Here is a 15,970-nt window from a genome sequence, read left to right as displayed (position 1 = left end):
TACTATTTTTGGGATGTAAATGCCAACGGGAATAGTGGTAACAATAGCTTAAAAACGATATGTTCTGACGCTTAAGATTCGTTCTGGCCATTTGAATTGACGGCGTTTTAATAAAACCCTGATAATTACTACTGTGTGTTTCTAAAATGAATGTAAAATATGAGAGACCAGGTAGATTGGGTCACAACGAGCAACGTTCTTGTAGGAACCACGCTGTATTCCTTTGCGTTTGGCGCTAGGCGTCATTTAACAGCACCGCGCGTCGCCGGGAAGGTAGGCATACAGCCCAGCATCCTAGTCCACACGGTAGCAGATCTGAAGGGCAACGTTTTCAGTTTCTTCGTGACATTAACGTAAAACAGAGACGCGGTTGATGTTTCACGAACTTTTTTGCAAACACTAACAAAAACTGCTCGAAACTGCTTCGTCCTGCTTGAATGCACGCCGTGCGACGGCGCCTAAGCGACTGTCGCACCCTTTCAAACACACCTGACAAAATGGAGTTTACGTCAGAGGTGTCATGATTCGCGAAGTCAGCTCTCTATCGGTGTCGAAAGCTGTTTGATGTATACAACAGATGTCAAGCGTCCACAGACGAAAAAATCAACGGCCGTCAAGCCGCAAAAATGTGCAATCCATACCACAGGCCCACAGTTCTATCCACTTCTCACCAAAGGTCTCATTAAAATGACTTCGCACCGCGTGATCAAAGTTCACAGGTGCACCATTATGTTGGTACAACTTGCTGTGTCACACGTTAAGTGGAACATATTCCACAAACTTTGGCAGTGTTTCCCTTAAGAATATCGAGTACATGTTTGCAGCGAATCGTCTCAGGATAGCATTTATGGACCAGTCAGATTATCGCCTAGCAAACCAGCCCAAATGTTGACAGCGAAGCACACTTAGTGACCACGAACAAAGGCGGCGTGCCGACTTTTCCGTGTCCACACGTTTTGATTGTGGCTATTGAATACACCTTCCCTTGTGAAGGATGCCTCATCCTTAAAAACTACGATGTGTGGGAATTCAGGTTGAATGGCACTCTTCTCTAAAAGCACTGGCAAATATCAATGCAGCGCGAAAAAGTTCTGGATTGAGGGCTTGAACTTTCTGAAGGCGGTAAGAGTGCAAATAATCTCAATCCCACACACTCAGCCGGCCGCTGTGGCCGAGTGGTTCTAGGCACTTCAGTCCGGAAGCACTTCAGTCCAGAACCTCGCTGCTGCTACGGTCACATGTTCGAATCCTGCCTCGGGCATGGATGTGTGTTCTGTCCTTAGGTTAGTTAGGTTTAAGTAGTTCTACGTTCTAGGGGACTGATGACCTCAGAAGTTAAGTCCCATAGTGCTCAGAGCCATTTGAGCCATGAATCGCTCTACCAGCTCTCTCATTTTTCATATTCATTTTATGAACACAATGTAAAATGTTTCCATGTGGGGTGAGTACTGCTACCACGGAATTCTTAATTTTCTGGTTCTAAGAGACGATTTCTGACGCCGAGAAATCAATGGATATTCCTTTTCCAGTCCAGCTGCAAAATATTCTGAAGTCAGTTCGCTGTATGCAAACGACAGATGCCGGCCCATCTATAACCTAGCGCGTGACGTTATTACAGTCAGTCGATGTCAACCGTGGCACAGTTCCCACCTCCGTCTGAATTCAAGCGCTTCTTTGTTTGGTCATCTGCTGCCATTGCAGGATACAAGGCGAGACGAGACAATGGGATTCGTTTCATAAATGTGATATAAAAAGTCCAAATGTACTACAGTATTGGATTCACAACACACATCATTGAGTGAAGCTTATAATGAACTTCTGGAGAAAGGACGAGCCTACCTGTTCATTTATTACGTTTTTGTGAGACCTATCAGTTCATCATTTTTACGGATGGCTGACTGTGAGTGTGCGTGCATTTCAAAAGTTTCCGCAGGCAACCAGTGTTGGTAATGCAGCGAATGAGCTCGTATACCATAACCTGCTGAAAGGTAAAAGTGAAGAGCACATAGCAGTGGGCAGTGTCAAAGAGGTACAATAGTTTCGGAAGGCGCGTTTGGCTACACTATCAGTAACGCCACCTCTCCCCTCCACTCTCGTCGAATGAGATAAGAATAGTATCCATGCGCGCTTTTTTCTCGGGCTTCGTAAGCATGTAGTCACGTTTTAATGAGTGGTCCTATCGGATCATAGATCAAGTTATTGGAATGGAACAGTTTAAATGGTTCAAATGGCTCTGAGCACTATGGGACTTAACTTCTGAGGTCATCAGTCCCCTAGAACTCAGAACTACTTAAACCTAACTAACCTAAGGACATCACACACATCCATGCCCGAGGCAGGATTCGAACCTGCGACCGCAGCAGTCGCGCGGTTCCGGACTGCGCGCCTAGAACCGCTAGACCACCGCGGCCGGCAGGAACAGTTTAATTTGTAATATTGCTTTCTCTATTTATTTCAACCGCGTTATATTAGGGATCCCTTTTTTGGGTCCTTTCACTTAATTCTGCTTATTGGAAGTAACTTAATACGGCGTGCTTCCGTCCTACCGAAACAACTTTTACCGACGTGGTAGTTTTTGATGAGCAGCCTATCCACTAGTTTGAGTGCTCGTTTTCTCACAAACCGCGTGATAAATTTCGTGTTGAATTCATTTCCGTTTTAACTTAGAGTCAGTTTTTTTTCTTTATGTCTCCACATGTTGCCCGAGTGGAACTGAAATGACCACAAAATGACAAGTGTTCAGTGCAAGTGCCTTCGGCAGTCATCCCCCGCCCATTCTCGGTGCCTTCTCTCACATTCCAGACGAGTTGTAGGAATTAGGGAATTGGATGATTTACACGCACTTAGCCGCAACCAGAGAGTGTGAACAGTGCAGCGTACTCTTGGCTTGATAGCTACTTTTTAATGCTACTACGAACGTTGTAGAATACGAAATTGCGCCGCCAATGAATACCTACGCGTTGGAGAACTTTCTATTGTTCCCTAATTCTTTTTATTTTTAACGCGATTTTTCGTCTCCGTCTTTCGGGTGCGATACTCACCCCTGCCCTCTGTTTGTTCTCTGCGTGTTCTCGTGCAAGTAGAGTGGAGAAGTAGACGCTGCTCGCTCTCTGTCGATGTGTGCGTACGTATTATATGACTCTTGTCCTATTCTCCTATTCTCTGTGTTGCTTCGCCGTCTTGAAGACGATGCTTGTCCCATTACAAGAAAGTCAATGTTTCCCCTGCATCCCATTTCGATATGGGACCCTCTATTTAATAAACTGTCACTAGATGTAATCGAATCTTACATTAGTGTCTAAGTTTGTATCAGAGATAATTAACACTGTGAAAGTGCGCCGAAATGTATGTCGGTGGCAATGTCATGCTTAATTAGAACATATTGGTACCATTTTTGATCAAAGAACCCATTCTTCTCCTCGGATGTAATTTTTTATACCAAATAAATCCGATCTCCATTCACTCTCAAAGCCTTATTCATCTTTACATTTCTCTTCCACAGCACGCTATTTGGTTTTCACATTTTTGGAGGAGGTAATACGGACCAAAACAAGAAAAAATGTCCAGTAAACATGGACTCTAAAATGCACATTTTACGAGTTGTGAACATTGTTCAACTTCGCTACTGTGAGACATACCACTTGTACAGAAGAAGTGCCTATAGCTCTTAAGATGTGAATTTTAGAGTCACGTTTACTAGATTTTTTCCTTGTTTTGGTCCATACTACTGCCTCTGAAACTCGTCTACCCTACAATCAATATATTTATTTCAATATCAGAGGTATCAGAACGATTTTCCGCTTACAACTTTCGAGTCGTTCGTTTCCGAGCAATGATCTCTTTTCTAAAGTGGATACGTTTACCCTCCTCCATCATCTATGGAAATTTGTAACATCATCGCGGCATCACCCTACATGTCACGGAGAAATGGTCCTGTTACTGGAAAACTATCACCTGACGATGTGAGTGGAAACCGTTGTAACTGCAGTTCCGCCAATTTCTTTTTTTTTTAAAGGTCTAATCGTTCGGGTAGCCAAAATGTTGTAGCTATAAAAATGTTAAATATTTGCAGAGTTCTAATGAATTAGAGTAACATCAAGTCGAAACTGGAATGTTCCGATCATCATTACTATTTTTTCATATGATTTTCATTGAACAGAAGCATAAATACCTAAGACTTTGTGAGAACTGTTCTAAACACTAGGAAACTTTCCCAAAATGTAATGGACTGTAAATATTTCACTGCTGTAGACCAGAAATTTCTAGTTACAGGGCAGTACTTCCTACCATTGGATATAGATGTAGAGAGGAACAAAGGATCATTCCACATATATCAGCCGGGCGACTGGGTTCCAGTTGTTGCCAGCGCCAAGGACGACGGTTTTTTTGTCTGTAAGATGAAACCAGAGGATTTCAGCAACCTTAGTGCACTAGACCAAGGGTTGCACAGAGTCTCACTCAAAATAACTGCGTATTATGGCTACAGATTTCATCTGAGTACTCCGCTACAACTAAGGGGAAGAAAAAGTCATAACATCCTGCAGATAACATGCCGCGCCGTGGGTTTGTCGAAATACTTCACAGAAGTCAAAAGGTACTGCGAAATGAAATCTATCACCAGATAACATTTCAATTTTACATATCTTGTTTGATAAACTTCTGCGAATTAAAAATGCCGAGAAGAAAGTCTTACTTGGAATGTTGCAATAAGTCCAAGCTGTGAAACGGAATTGCTAAGAGCAACTACTAAGTGAATAGAGGGTTTGTACGTGTGTCTGGCAAAACCCATTGGGTGAAGACAGAAAATGGAATTCTGACCATAGGTCTTTAGTAGAGTTGCCACACGAATAGTGTTAAATTTTTCCGTATCTTCTGGTGCTGCTGCTCAAGATTTGTATTGTAATAAACATGATGTGTTTTGGTCTGTGTTGTTCCACTTTCTCAGAATAACCTTTCTACTTTTACACCAACTAACACAGCACACAGCAGCACAACGTAGTAACTGGCCAGATACAATGTTGCTCATCCAGGAATATTAAAAGAAATGATCTTATTTTTTCCAGTGATAACATAAGCAACTGAAATGATATTATTTCTTCAGAGATAATAGAAGAAATTGTGTAATTTCTGATCCAAAATTACGCAGAACAGCGGTTTACTTCATATACACTGCCTGCAACATGAAATCATAAATAGGTGGGCATAACACAATTTTTTTGATCTCTAAAGATTTGCTTTCTGTTAGTGATAACGTTGCTCGTGTGAATAATTCAGTTATACATCACCATGTACAACACTATTAGCAATGCCATTGGGGATGGCCTGTTTCGTTTAGTTCCCCGGCGATGTTCTGTCCTGCTATGTCTTGTATACTGCGATTGCAATAGTCAGCACGATTATGGTCGTATAACTGAGGACCATTTTCTGTTATTTCACAAAACTTTACGTTAAACTCTTTATCTATTCGCATTTTGATACTTTAAATTAATGAAATCACCAGCGCGCCACTTTAAAACCTTCGCCACGCGTCGCTTCGGTGCGCCACTCGTGCCTACAAAAGATCGCGGCGAGGACCGCGGAGCGACGTTTCTCCACCACCACGGCACTACCTCACTGCGCATTGTCTCATTTGTTAATATACAGGTGGCCTGACACAGCTCCTCATTCCCATCGGACGTCAGCACGACACCACTTCAGCGTTAATTGGGCCTAAATGTGCCGTTTCTGTTGATGTTGTACATTAACTACTTAGCAGATAGTATTAATTGGGAATTCTGGCTTTTTGCAGATTATGCTATTACCCAAGACAAGATTCTATCAGATAAAACGTACGGTATTACCCAGTTATTGTTATCAGTCTAGTATAAAGTCATGCAACTTGCTTCTAATATTCACAAACGCAATCTCATGCACTCCATGAAACGTAAAAGCGAAACATCCTGTTATTGCACGAGTAATGTATAATATTAAAAAACGTTAATAACCTGGGAATGCCACTGGAATTGATGAAATACCAGCAGAACCCATCAAGGTTGCTAGAGAACAGCTACATGAAGAACTGTTCCATCTCATAGAAGTTATATACGATACCAGGGAGCTTCCAACAAACTGTTTAAAAACGTATCTCACTGCCAGTACCAATGAAAGCATCAGAAGAGGGAGATGCGAACAACAACAGGACCCCCAGTTTGTTAACATACGCCTCGAACATCTTAACATCTATCATTCTAAGGCGAATAGAAGGCGGGATAGACGCAATGATCACGGGCGACCAGTTTGGCCTTAGGGGATGTGTAGGCACTCGAGAAGGAATACTCGGCTTACGATTACTTCTTAAGAAAATACTAAAGAAGTGTCAAGATACACATACTGCGTTTATATGTGTGTGAATTTCTAAGGGACCAAACTACTTAGGTCATTGGTCCCTAGACTTACACACTACTTAAAGAAACTTATGCTAAGAACAACACACACACCCATGGCCGAGGGAGGACTCGAACCTCCGGCGGGAGGGGCCTCGCAATCCGTGACATGGCGCCTCTAACCGCGCGGCACCCCCGCGCGGCTACTGCCTTAATAACTTAGAAAAAGTATTTGATGGGGTGGATTACCGACAGATTTTTAAGATGCTGAGAGAGATTGGCATAAAGTGTAAGGACAGCAGAGTAATGAAGAACTGTATAGAGAGGAGGGGGCTGTGATAAGGTTTAGAGGATATCAAGGAGAAGTTACTGTTAAGTACGGCGTACGACAGGGCTGCTCACTCTCTCCTGTCTTGTTCAATGGACACATTCAGAGGACAATACATGAAACTAGGAACTACACGAGGAATTAAAATTCATGGTAAGAAAATAGACGTGCTGAGATTTGCTGATGATATTTCAGTGTTAAGTGAAGATGTAGAACACTTAGATGCGACGCTGGCTCATATGGAAACCACTGTTGGCTCTTCCTATAGTACGAATATTAACAAAGATCTGCTCATCTTACTGATGAGCAGACAAAACACCATTGCCCAATGCTCACTTAACAATGAGCAACTGCTGGGCGTCGAATCGTTTACCTACCTCAGGAGAAAAATTACGTCAGACGAAAGTTCAACGGGGAAAATTGCAAGCTGAATACAGCTGGCAAAAGTAGCTTTTAAAAAGAAACGAAACCTTTTCACATACGACAGCATAGACAAATATGTCAGGGAAACCCTAATAAAGACGTGTATTTAGAGTGTGCAGCTTTGCGGCAGTGAAACATGGACACTCGGAGAAACAGAAAAACGGAAAATAACAGCCTTTGAGACGCGGTGCTTCCGCAGAATGCTCAAGATTTCCTGGGTAGACAAGGTATCAAACGAAGAGGTGCTCCACACAGTGGAGAAAGAGAACAGACAGATGGGTCGGGCACCTGCTGAGACATGATGCTATCATCAAAACACAGTCGGACACATCTTGCCAAACTTCTCGCGGGCAGGCTGTGCGAGATGGGTCTGTACCGCGGCTCGATCAATGACGGCTTTGCTGGTTCCTTCTCGGAAGTACACGGTACAGCGTGAAATTTCATTCAGTATTACGGTGAGGCATTTTTCGATCGACACAGCTCTCTTCTGTACGACAGAATCGCGGTGTCAGCGCTGTCTACCCATCGCGAATTGTTTGTGTTGTGAAAGTCGTTCACAGGTCCAGTGGATGTTTACACAAAAAGAGACAGTCTAGCGACCTATCGTCATAAGTCTTTAAAAATGAATGGAAATGACAGAAGAGAGGGATGAGAATTCTCAGTATCTATCACGCAGTCGCATAAGCAACAGTTACTGCAAATATCCTATGAAACGGTATTGCAATACAGTGCAGAAAGAATTTAAAGATTTAGTTGACAATGAAAGAGCAAAAAAATTAGAACGATCGACAGACGAGATTCGTTGTTCTGTACATCCAGAAGCACTCTGTGCAAACTCTGTAGCGATGCAGCACGTGAAGAAATTGGTTGTATGAATAGTAAAATTTATGAAATCGCATGCATTATTCCACTGTCATTTGCGACAGTTTTCGATGGAACTGAACGAAGAGCATGGAGACTTTATATACCACTGCAAATTACTTTGGTTAAGTCAAGGGGCATACCTGGAAAGATTTTTTGATTTAAAACTCGGTATTGTTGAATTTATGAAGGAAAAAGGCGTGCAGGAATGAAAATTAGAACACCCGGAATGGATTGCAGACCACACATTTTGAGTGGACTTGGCAGCATACCCCCCACAATGGGACAGTGCAAGACGAGAAACTATTTGAAACTTTCCTGGCAGATTAAATCTGTGTGCCGGACCGAGACTCGAACTCGGGACCTTTGCCTTTCTGCCTACCGGCAGAACTGAAGCTGTGAGAACGGGTCGTGAGTCGTGCTTGGGTAGCTCAGATGGTAGAGCACTTGGCCGCGAAAGGCAAAGGTCCCGAGTTCGAGTCTCGGTCCAGCACACAGTTTTAAATCAAATGGCTCAAATGGCTCTGAGCACTATGGGACTCAACTGCTGAGGTTATTAGTCCCCTAGAACTTAGAACTAGTTAAACCTAACTAACCTAAGGACGTCACAAACATCCATGCCCGAGGCAGGATTCGAACCTGCGACCGTAGCGGTCTTGCGGTTCCAGACTGCAGCGCCTTTAACCGCACGGCCACTTCGGCCGGCCACACAGTTTTAATCTGCCATGAAAGTTTCATATCAGCGCACGCTCCGCTGCAGAGTGAAAATCTCATTCGGGGGAAACTATTTCTTTCTAGTTTGATGGGGATACATTTAAAACGAAAATCGCGTTATAAAAGGGCACATTCTGGTAAATGCAGTCCGCTTCACTAAGCTCACTGCCGTTGAATGAAACGCAATGTCTGAAGAATTCATTGCGGCTATGAAATAATTACATGGATTTTTTTTTTTAGCTTTTGAGGGCACTGTCAGTCTTACATCTGTTTTCGGGCTGTTTTCGATACCGTTTGCCGCTTCAGTTGAAGCCACCACTGTGCATGTGCAGATGTAATTCATTCACCTGCAAGGTAATTCCAGTTTTAATGATAAATCTGTTTACGTTCTACGTTACCGACTACATTGGTTTTCTCAGGAAGGGTTTACACGTCTCCATAATGCGGTTGCAAATGTGATACAATATTTCGATTGACATATTAGTGTGAAAAACCTTTCTCGATTGTGAAACTAAGTAAGTCACCTGAATGTGAAAATCTGTGAAATTGTCGGCACCTGTCCGTATGCCGACAGTTTGTAGCAGATAAAGATTATGTCATTAGCACACCAAAAAATAATTAAATAATACTGAGAACTTGTTTGTTTGTGATCTGTGCTGTTGAGAAATGTGAAATATAAAGCCAAGTCGAAAGCAGTGCGACTGCACTGCCATTTAGATGCGGTGCGTTCGTAGTTTTGCCTTCTTTCACTCCTCACGCACAGGCAGCGTGGCATGGCGGTGAAGTAATGTGCAGCGAGGCCGAGCACTTCGGCACTCTTACTCGGAAACGGGCCACGAGCTGAAATCTTGGCCGCTCCTGCATTAAAGGTATCATTGAAGGGTCAGTAATAGGGGGAAATATATCAAACAGACCTAGAATAGAATACATCAACCAGATCATGGAGGATATGAGTTCCATCAGATACTCCACTCTCAAGAGGTAGGCCCAAGCATCTCGAACTGTCGCTAACCAACCTTATGCTTGAAGACCTAAGAAATAGAAATGAGTAGAATCGAGAGTCCATCAGCCATGTGCTACATATTACTGCAGCAGTACACAGCGACACAGCAAATGACAGTCTGCGATACAGGGAATCTCCAATTTGTGTGCAAAGTAAATTGCTTACGAAACACTTTTACGGCCTGTAGTAGAGTACTGGTCACTTGTATTGGACACATACAACGGGTTAACAGACTGAAAGAAAGAGTGTAACAGAAGTGTCAAGAAACCCTAGGTGGCAGGCACTCGACGGTCCCTACAGCTCGCAGATGATGCGTGGGAAGTTTCTGGAAGCGCCTTTTGGGGTAAGACCTATGGATATTGCTCAGCCGGCTCTTAGACATCACGCAGATAAAATTAGGAAAATAACGGCTCGCACAGAGGCTTCAAAGTAGTGCTCTTCCAGTGCTCCGGCGGGACGTTAAACCATAATTTTCTTTACATTTTTTCCAAAGCTCCATCCGTGAATGGATAGGAAAGAAGCCTTTACGCACTGTACAATAAAAACTACTCTCTACCACATGCTTCACAGTGACTCAGGGAGTATAGACGCAAATGAAGATATCATTTAAAGGGGGTTGGGTTAATTTGGGGGGAAGAGACCAAACTGCGAGGCCATCGGTCTCATCGGAAAGGGGATGATGGGGAAGGAAGTCGGCCCTGCCCTTTCAAAGGAGATCACGGAAAATGCGAGTCCAGTGTGCTAACCACTGCGCCACCTCGCTCGGTATTATTGAAAGATGACACGGCTTTTGCGAGAGCGAAGCGCGAACGGCTTTCTGTAAGGGGGCGATCAAAACGTTTCCGTCCGAGGGCGTTGCTGTAGCGTATATTACACTTAGCGCAACTCTGATGCGGGTGTATAAACACCGACAAATAAGCAAGGGATTAGTGTGACATTCGTGTCTCTCCGACGTGCGTGCGGTAAATTCGGAAACGTAAACTGTGGCGACGTTATTACCAAATGCGTCCAAACAGGACCGACGTGCTGCTCTCCTTTTCTTGGCTGCCGAAGGAAACAGACCGGTAGACATCCGTCATAGAATTAAGAATGTATACGGGGCAGCACGTCTGTCGAAAATCACAGTTGTGGATTGTTGCATCAAGTTCATGATAACGTATGTCCACAGATCGGAAATGCCGTAACGCAGAACTTACGCCAACTCCAGTGGGAGGCGGTCTAGAACCGGATCTATACCGCTGATCTCTCCCCAAGCTGTTACCACACGTTGGGTCCCTTAAAAAAAGCCTTGAAGTGTCAAGGATTCCTGTCGGACGAGGATGTGCAGCAGGCAGTGACATTCCGAACGTCTTGACGGAGCAAAACTCACGGTGATTTCACCTGATTGGCATAGCGATACTTGACTGTACAGTCTTCGAAGGGAAATCTTTTGATCGCCCGTTATGCTATGAAATGAATTATAGACGCTGAAATGAAATGAATGGATGTATGGGGATGAAATCATTGAAAATGATACCAGCGCAGACCGTTCAAATACGCTGAACCTCAAATGTGATGGTTATGCACGTGACAGCAGGATGGCTGTACGAGAACAGATGCCTAAACTACTAGACTGTCTGAGTACTTATCTAGACCTGACTCAAACTTTTAACGCAGCTGATGTTTCCAGCTGTGATTTCCGCTGCTATAGCATATCTGAGTGGTTTACAGTGATGTCATTTCGTGCCGTGGCATATTCACTGATTGCATCCCCATTGATCCGTTAATTTAATTTCAGCAGATTTAACTCATTTCACATACATTAGGACTATTACAGATACAAATGAAAGTCAGACCTGTAGGTCTGGTTGCAGACCTGGTCTGCGGCAAAGTTTCAGTTGTCACTATACGTATATTCATCACATTGTAGGCTCAGCACGACATAATTTTATCTCATTGTAGATACAGCGCGAATCGGTGAAGTGAGATGGAAAGAAGACAATTATTTCTGGTCAGATGAGTACAGAGTGATTTCAACAGCAGCAGAAAACGGTATAATGAGAGTAGGAATCGTTGTAAATATGAAGACAGGGGAGAGAGTGTGTTATTGTGAACAGTTCGGCGAAAGGGTTGTTACATCAGAATCGAGAGCAAACCAACATTGGTAACTGTAGTTCAGGTATACATGCCTAAGTCTCAATCAGAAGATGAAGAGGTCGAGAAAGTATAAGAAGACATTAAACAAATAATACAGTACGGAAAGGGAGATGAAAATCTAATAGCCATCCAGGACTGAAATGTGATTGTGGGGAAAGGAGTAGAAGAAAGAGTTACGAGAATGAGAGAAGAGAAAGACTAATTGAGTTCTGCAATAAATTTCAGTTAGTAACAACGAATATTCTGTTCAAGAAGCACAAGAGGTAGAGGTATACTTGGAAAAGGCTGGGCGGTATAGGAAGATTCCAGTTAGTGTAGATCATAGCCAGGCGGAGATTCCGAAATCAGATATTGAGTTGTATAGCCTATATGGCTTACCCCTAAGCAGATATAGACTCAGATCATAATTTAATAATGATGAAGAGTAGGCTGAAGTTTAAGAGACTAGTCAGAAAGAATCAATGCGCAAAGCAGTGGCATGCGAAATAGTAAAGAATGAAGAGATACGCTTGAAGTTCGAAAAAAAGAAGGAGGGAGGATTGGGTTTAACGTCCCGTCGACATCGAGGTCATTAGAGACTGACCACAAGTTCGGATTGTGTCAAAGATGGGGAAGGAAATCAGTCGTGCCCTATGAAAGGAACCATCCTGACATTTGCTTGAAGAGATTTTGGGTAATCACGGAAAACCTAATTCTGGATGGCCGGACGTGGGTCTGAACCGTCGTCCTCCCGAATGCGAGTCCAGTGGGCTAACCGATGCGCCACCTCGTTCGGTTTGAAGTTCGCTGGAGCTGTAGACCCTGCGGTACTGAATAGCTAAGTAGGCAGTTCGCTGAAGAGAAATGGAGATCTCTAAAAAGGCCAATGACTGAAGTTCCAATGAAAATTATAGGTGTAAGGAAAGTAACTGTGAGGAAGCCATGGATAACAGAAGAAATACACCAGTTGATCGACGAAAGAAGGAAGACTAAAAATGTTCAGGGAAATTCGGAATTACGGAAATACAAGTCACTTAGAAGCGCAGGGAAGCTAATGACAAACAGCTGGGAATGGTAAATGTGAAAACATTTGTGGTAAGGTCTTATGGGACCCAACTGCTAAGGTCATCGGTCCCTAAGCTTATGCACTACTTAATCCAACTTAAACTGACTTACGCTAAGGGCGTCAGACGTCAGGACTCGAACCTCCGACGGGGGAAGGCGCGCGGACTGTGATAAGGCCCCTTAGACCGCGCGGCTACCGCGCGCCTGCCGGTAAATGTCAAGAAATCCAAAAAGAAATGATCCTTCGGAACGACTGACTGAGCGTGCAAAAAAGTCAAAATAAACTTTGGTGAAATTAAAAGAAAGGGTGCAAGCATCTAGAGTGCAACCGGAATTCCAGTGTTAAATGCAAATAGAAAAGGTGTGAAGAGTACATTGAAGGCCTCTTTGAGGGAAAGGGCTTCTCTGATGACGTGATAGAAAAAGAAAAAGGAGTCGACAGCGAAGGGATAGGGGTTCCAGTATTAGAATCAAAATTTAAGAGATCTTTGGAAGATTTACGATCAAATAAGGTAAAAGGGACGGATAACATGTCATCGGAATTTCTAAAGTTGTGGGAAGTGGTAACAAAACGACTACTCAAAGTGGTGTGCAGAATTTATGGAACTGGGAATGTACCACCAGAATCCACACTATTCTGAAGAAGGCAAGAACCGACAAGTGCAAGAATTGTCGCACAGTCAGCTTAACAGGTCATGCATCCAAGTTGCTGACAAGAATAATATACAGAAGAATGGAAAAGAGAATTGAAGATGTGTTAGATGAAGATCAGTTTGGCTTTAGTAAAGGTAAAGGCACCAGAGAAGGAATTCTGTCGTTCCATTTGATAACGGAAGCAAAACCGAAGAAAAATTAAGACACGTTCATAGATTTGTCGACCTGGGAAAAGTGATCGACAGTGGAAGATGGTGCAAGATGTTTGAAGTACTGAGAAAAATTGGGTGAGCTATACTGAAAGACGTATAACGTACAGTATGTTCAATAACCAAGACGGAACAATAAGATTGGAAGACCAAGAACGAAGTGCTCGGATTAAAAAGGGCGTAAGACAGGGATGTAGACTTTCGCCCCTAATGTTGAGTCTACACATCGAAGAAGCAATAATGGAAATGGAAAAATGGTTCAAGAAGGGAATTAAAATTCAAGGTGAAAGGATATCAATAATAAGATTACCTGACAACATTACTATCCTTGGTGAGAGTGAAAAAGAATTATAGGATATGTTGAATGGAATGAAGAGTCTAATGAATACGGGATATGGACTGAGATAAATCGAAGAAAGACGAAAGTAATCAGAAGTAGCAGAAAAAAGAAGTGAGAAAGTGATCATCAGAATTGGTGATCACGAACAAAATGCAGTTAGGTAATTCTGTTGTCTAGACAGCAAAATAACCCAATAGGGACGAAGCAAGGAGGACATAAAAAGCAAACTAGCACAGGCCGAAAATGCATTGCTGGCCAAGAAGAATCTACTAGAATCAAACATAGGCTTGAATCTGAGAAAGAAATTTCTAAGAACGTACATTTCCAGCACAGCGTTGTATGATAGTGAAACATGGACCGTTAGAAAAGCGGAACAGAAGAAAATCGAAGCATTTGAGATCTGGTGTTGTAAGTAGGCTGTTTAGGTTTTCTTATTGTAAACTTATTGTAAACGCCACGCTATGAAAATCACTGGCTGTACTGTGTGCAGTCTGTGGCTGGGTGGCATTGTTGTAATATTCGCTATTGTAGTGTTGGGCTGTTGGCTGTTAACAGCGCGTAGCGTTGCGCAGTTGGAGGTGAGCCGCCAGCAGTGGTGGATGTGGGGAGAGAAATGGCGGAGTTTTGAGAGCGGATGATTTGGACAGAGACAGCAAATTTGTAATACTGGATATCACGAACTGATATATATACAGGGTGATTCAAAAAGAATACCACAACTTTGAAAATGTGTATTTAATGAAAGGAACATAATATAACCTTCTGTTATACATCATTACAAAGAGTATTTAAAAAGGTTTTTTTTCACTCAAAAACAAGTTCAGAGATGTTCAATATGGCCCCCTCCAGACACTCGAACAATATCAACCCGATACTCCAACTCGTTCCACACTCTCTGTAGCATATCAGGCGTAACAGTTTGGATAGCTGCTGTTATTTCTCGTTTCAAATCATCAATGGTGGCTGGGAGAGGTGGCCGAAACACCATATCCTTAACACACCCCCATAAGAAAAAATCGCAGGGGGTAAGATCAGGGCTTCTTGGAGGCCAGTGATGAAGTGCTCTGTCACGGGCTGCCTGGCGGCCGATCCATCGCCTTGGGTAGTTGATGTAAACTGTTTATACCAACGTTTAATACACCACCTATCAGGAGGTTTAACACCATACTTCGTTCGAAATGCACGCTGAACAACTGTCGTCGATTCACTTCTGCCGTACTCAATAACACAAAAAGCTTTCTGTTGAGCGGTCGCCATCTTAGCATCAACTGACGCTGACGCCTAGTCAACAGCGCCTCAAGAGAACAAATGTACAACTAAATGAAACTTTATAGCTCCCTTAATTCGCCGACAGATAGTGCTTAGCTCTGCCTTTTGTCGTTGCAGAGTTTTAAATTCCTAAAGTTGTGGTATTCTTTTTGAATCACCCTGTATTATGTCTTTTGAACACTGTTAAGGTAAATACATTGTTTGTTCTTTATCATAATCTTTCATTTGCTAACTATGCCTATCAGTAGTTGGTGACTTGAGTAGTTAGAATCTTTTATTTAGCTGGCAGTATAGGCGCACACTGTACTGCAGTAGTTCGAGTGACGAAGATTTTTGTGAGGTAAGCGATTCATGAAAGGTATAGGTTATTGTTAGTCACGGCCATTCTTTTGTAGTAATTTTTGAAAGTCAGATTGCGTTGCGCTAACAATATCGTGTGTCAGTTTAGTGTTGATCAGAATAGGTAAAGAGCGAAATGTCTGAGTACGTTCAGTTTTGCTCAGCTGTTTGAAAATCAAATAATGTAAGAGGTTTACCAGCACAGTAATTCACTATTTTTTTAAGGGGACGTTTCAGTGTTACAGACGAATGTTGAAAATCAGATGGACTGATAAGGTAAAAAATGAC

At 42.9% G+C, this 15,970-nt stretch overlaps 1 protein-coding gene across 7 annotated transcripts in view; it reads right to left on the bottom strand.

Moving 5' to 3' along the window:
* Positions 1-15,970, bottom strand: part of LOC124589717 (inward rectifier potassium channel 4-like) — a 705,609-nt gene that overhangs the window by 310,283 nt on the left and 379,356 nt on the right. The window lies entirely within an intron of this gene.

This window comes from Schistocerca americana, chromosome 2 (genome assembly GCF_021461395.2).
Source record: "Schistocerca americana isolate TAMUIC-IGC-003095 chromosome 2, iqSchAmer2.1, whole genome shotgun sequence".
Taxonomy (NCBI): domain Eukaryota; kingdom Metazoa; phylum Arthropoda; class Insecta; order Orthoptera; family Acrididae; genus Schistocerca; species Schistocerca americana.
This window is presented reverse-complemented; position numbering and strand designations above follow the sequence as displayed.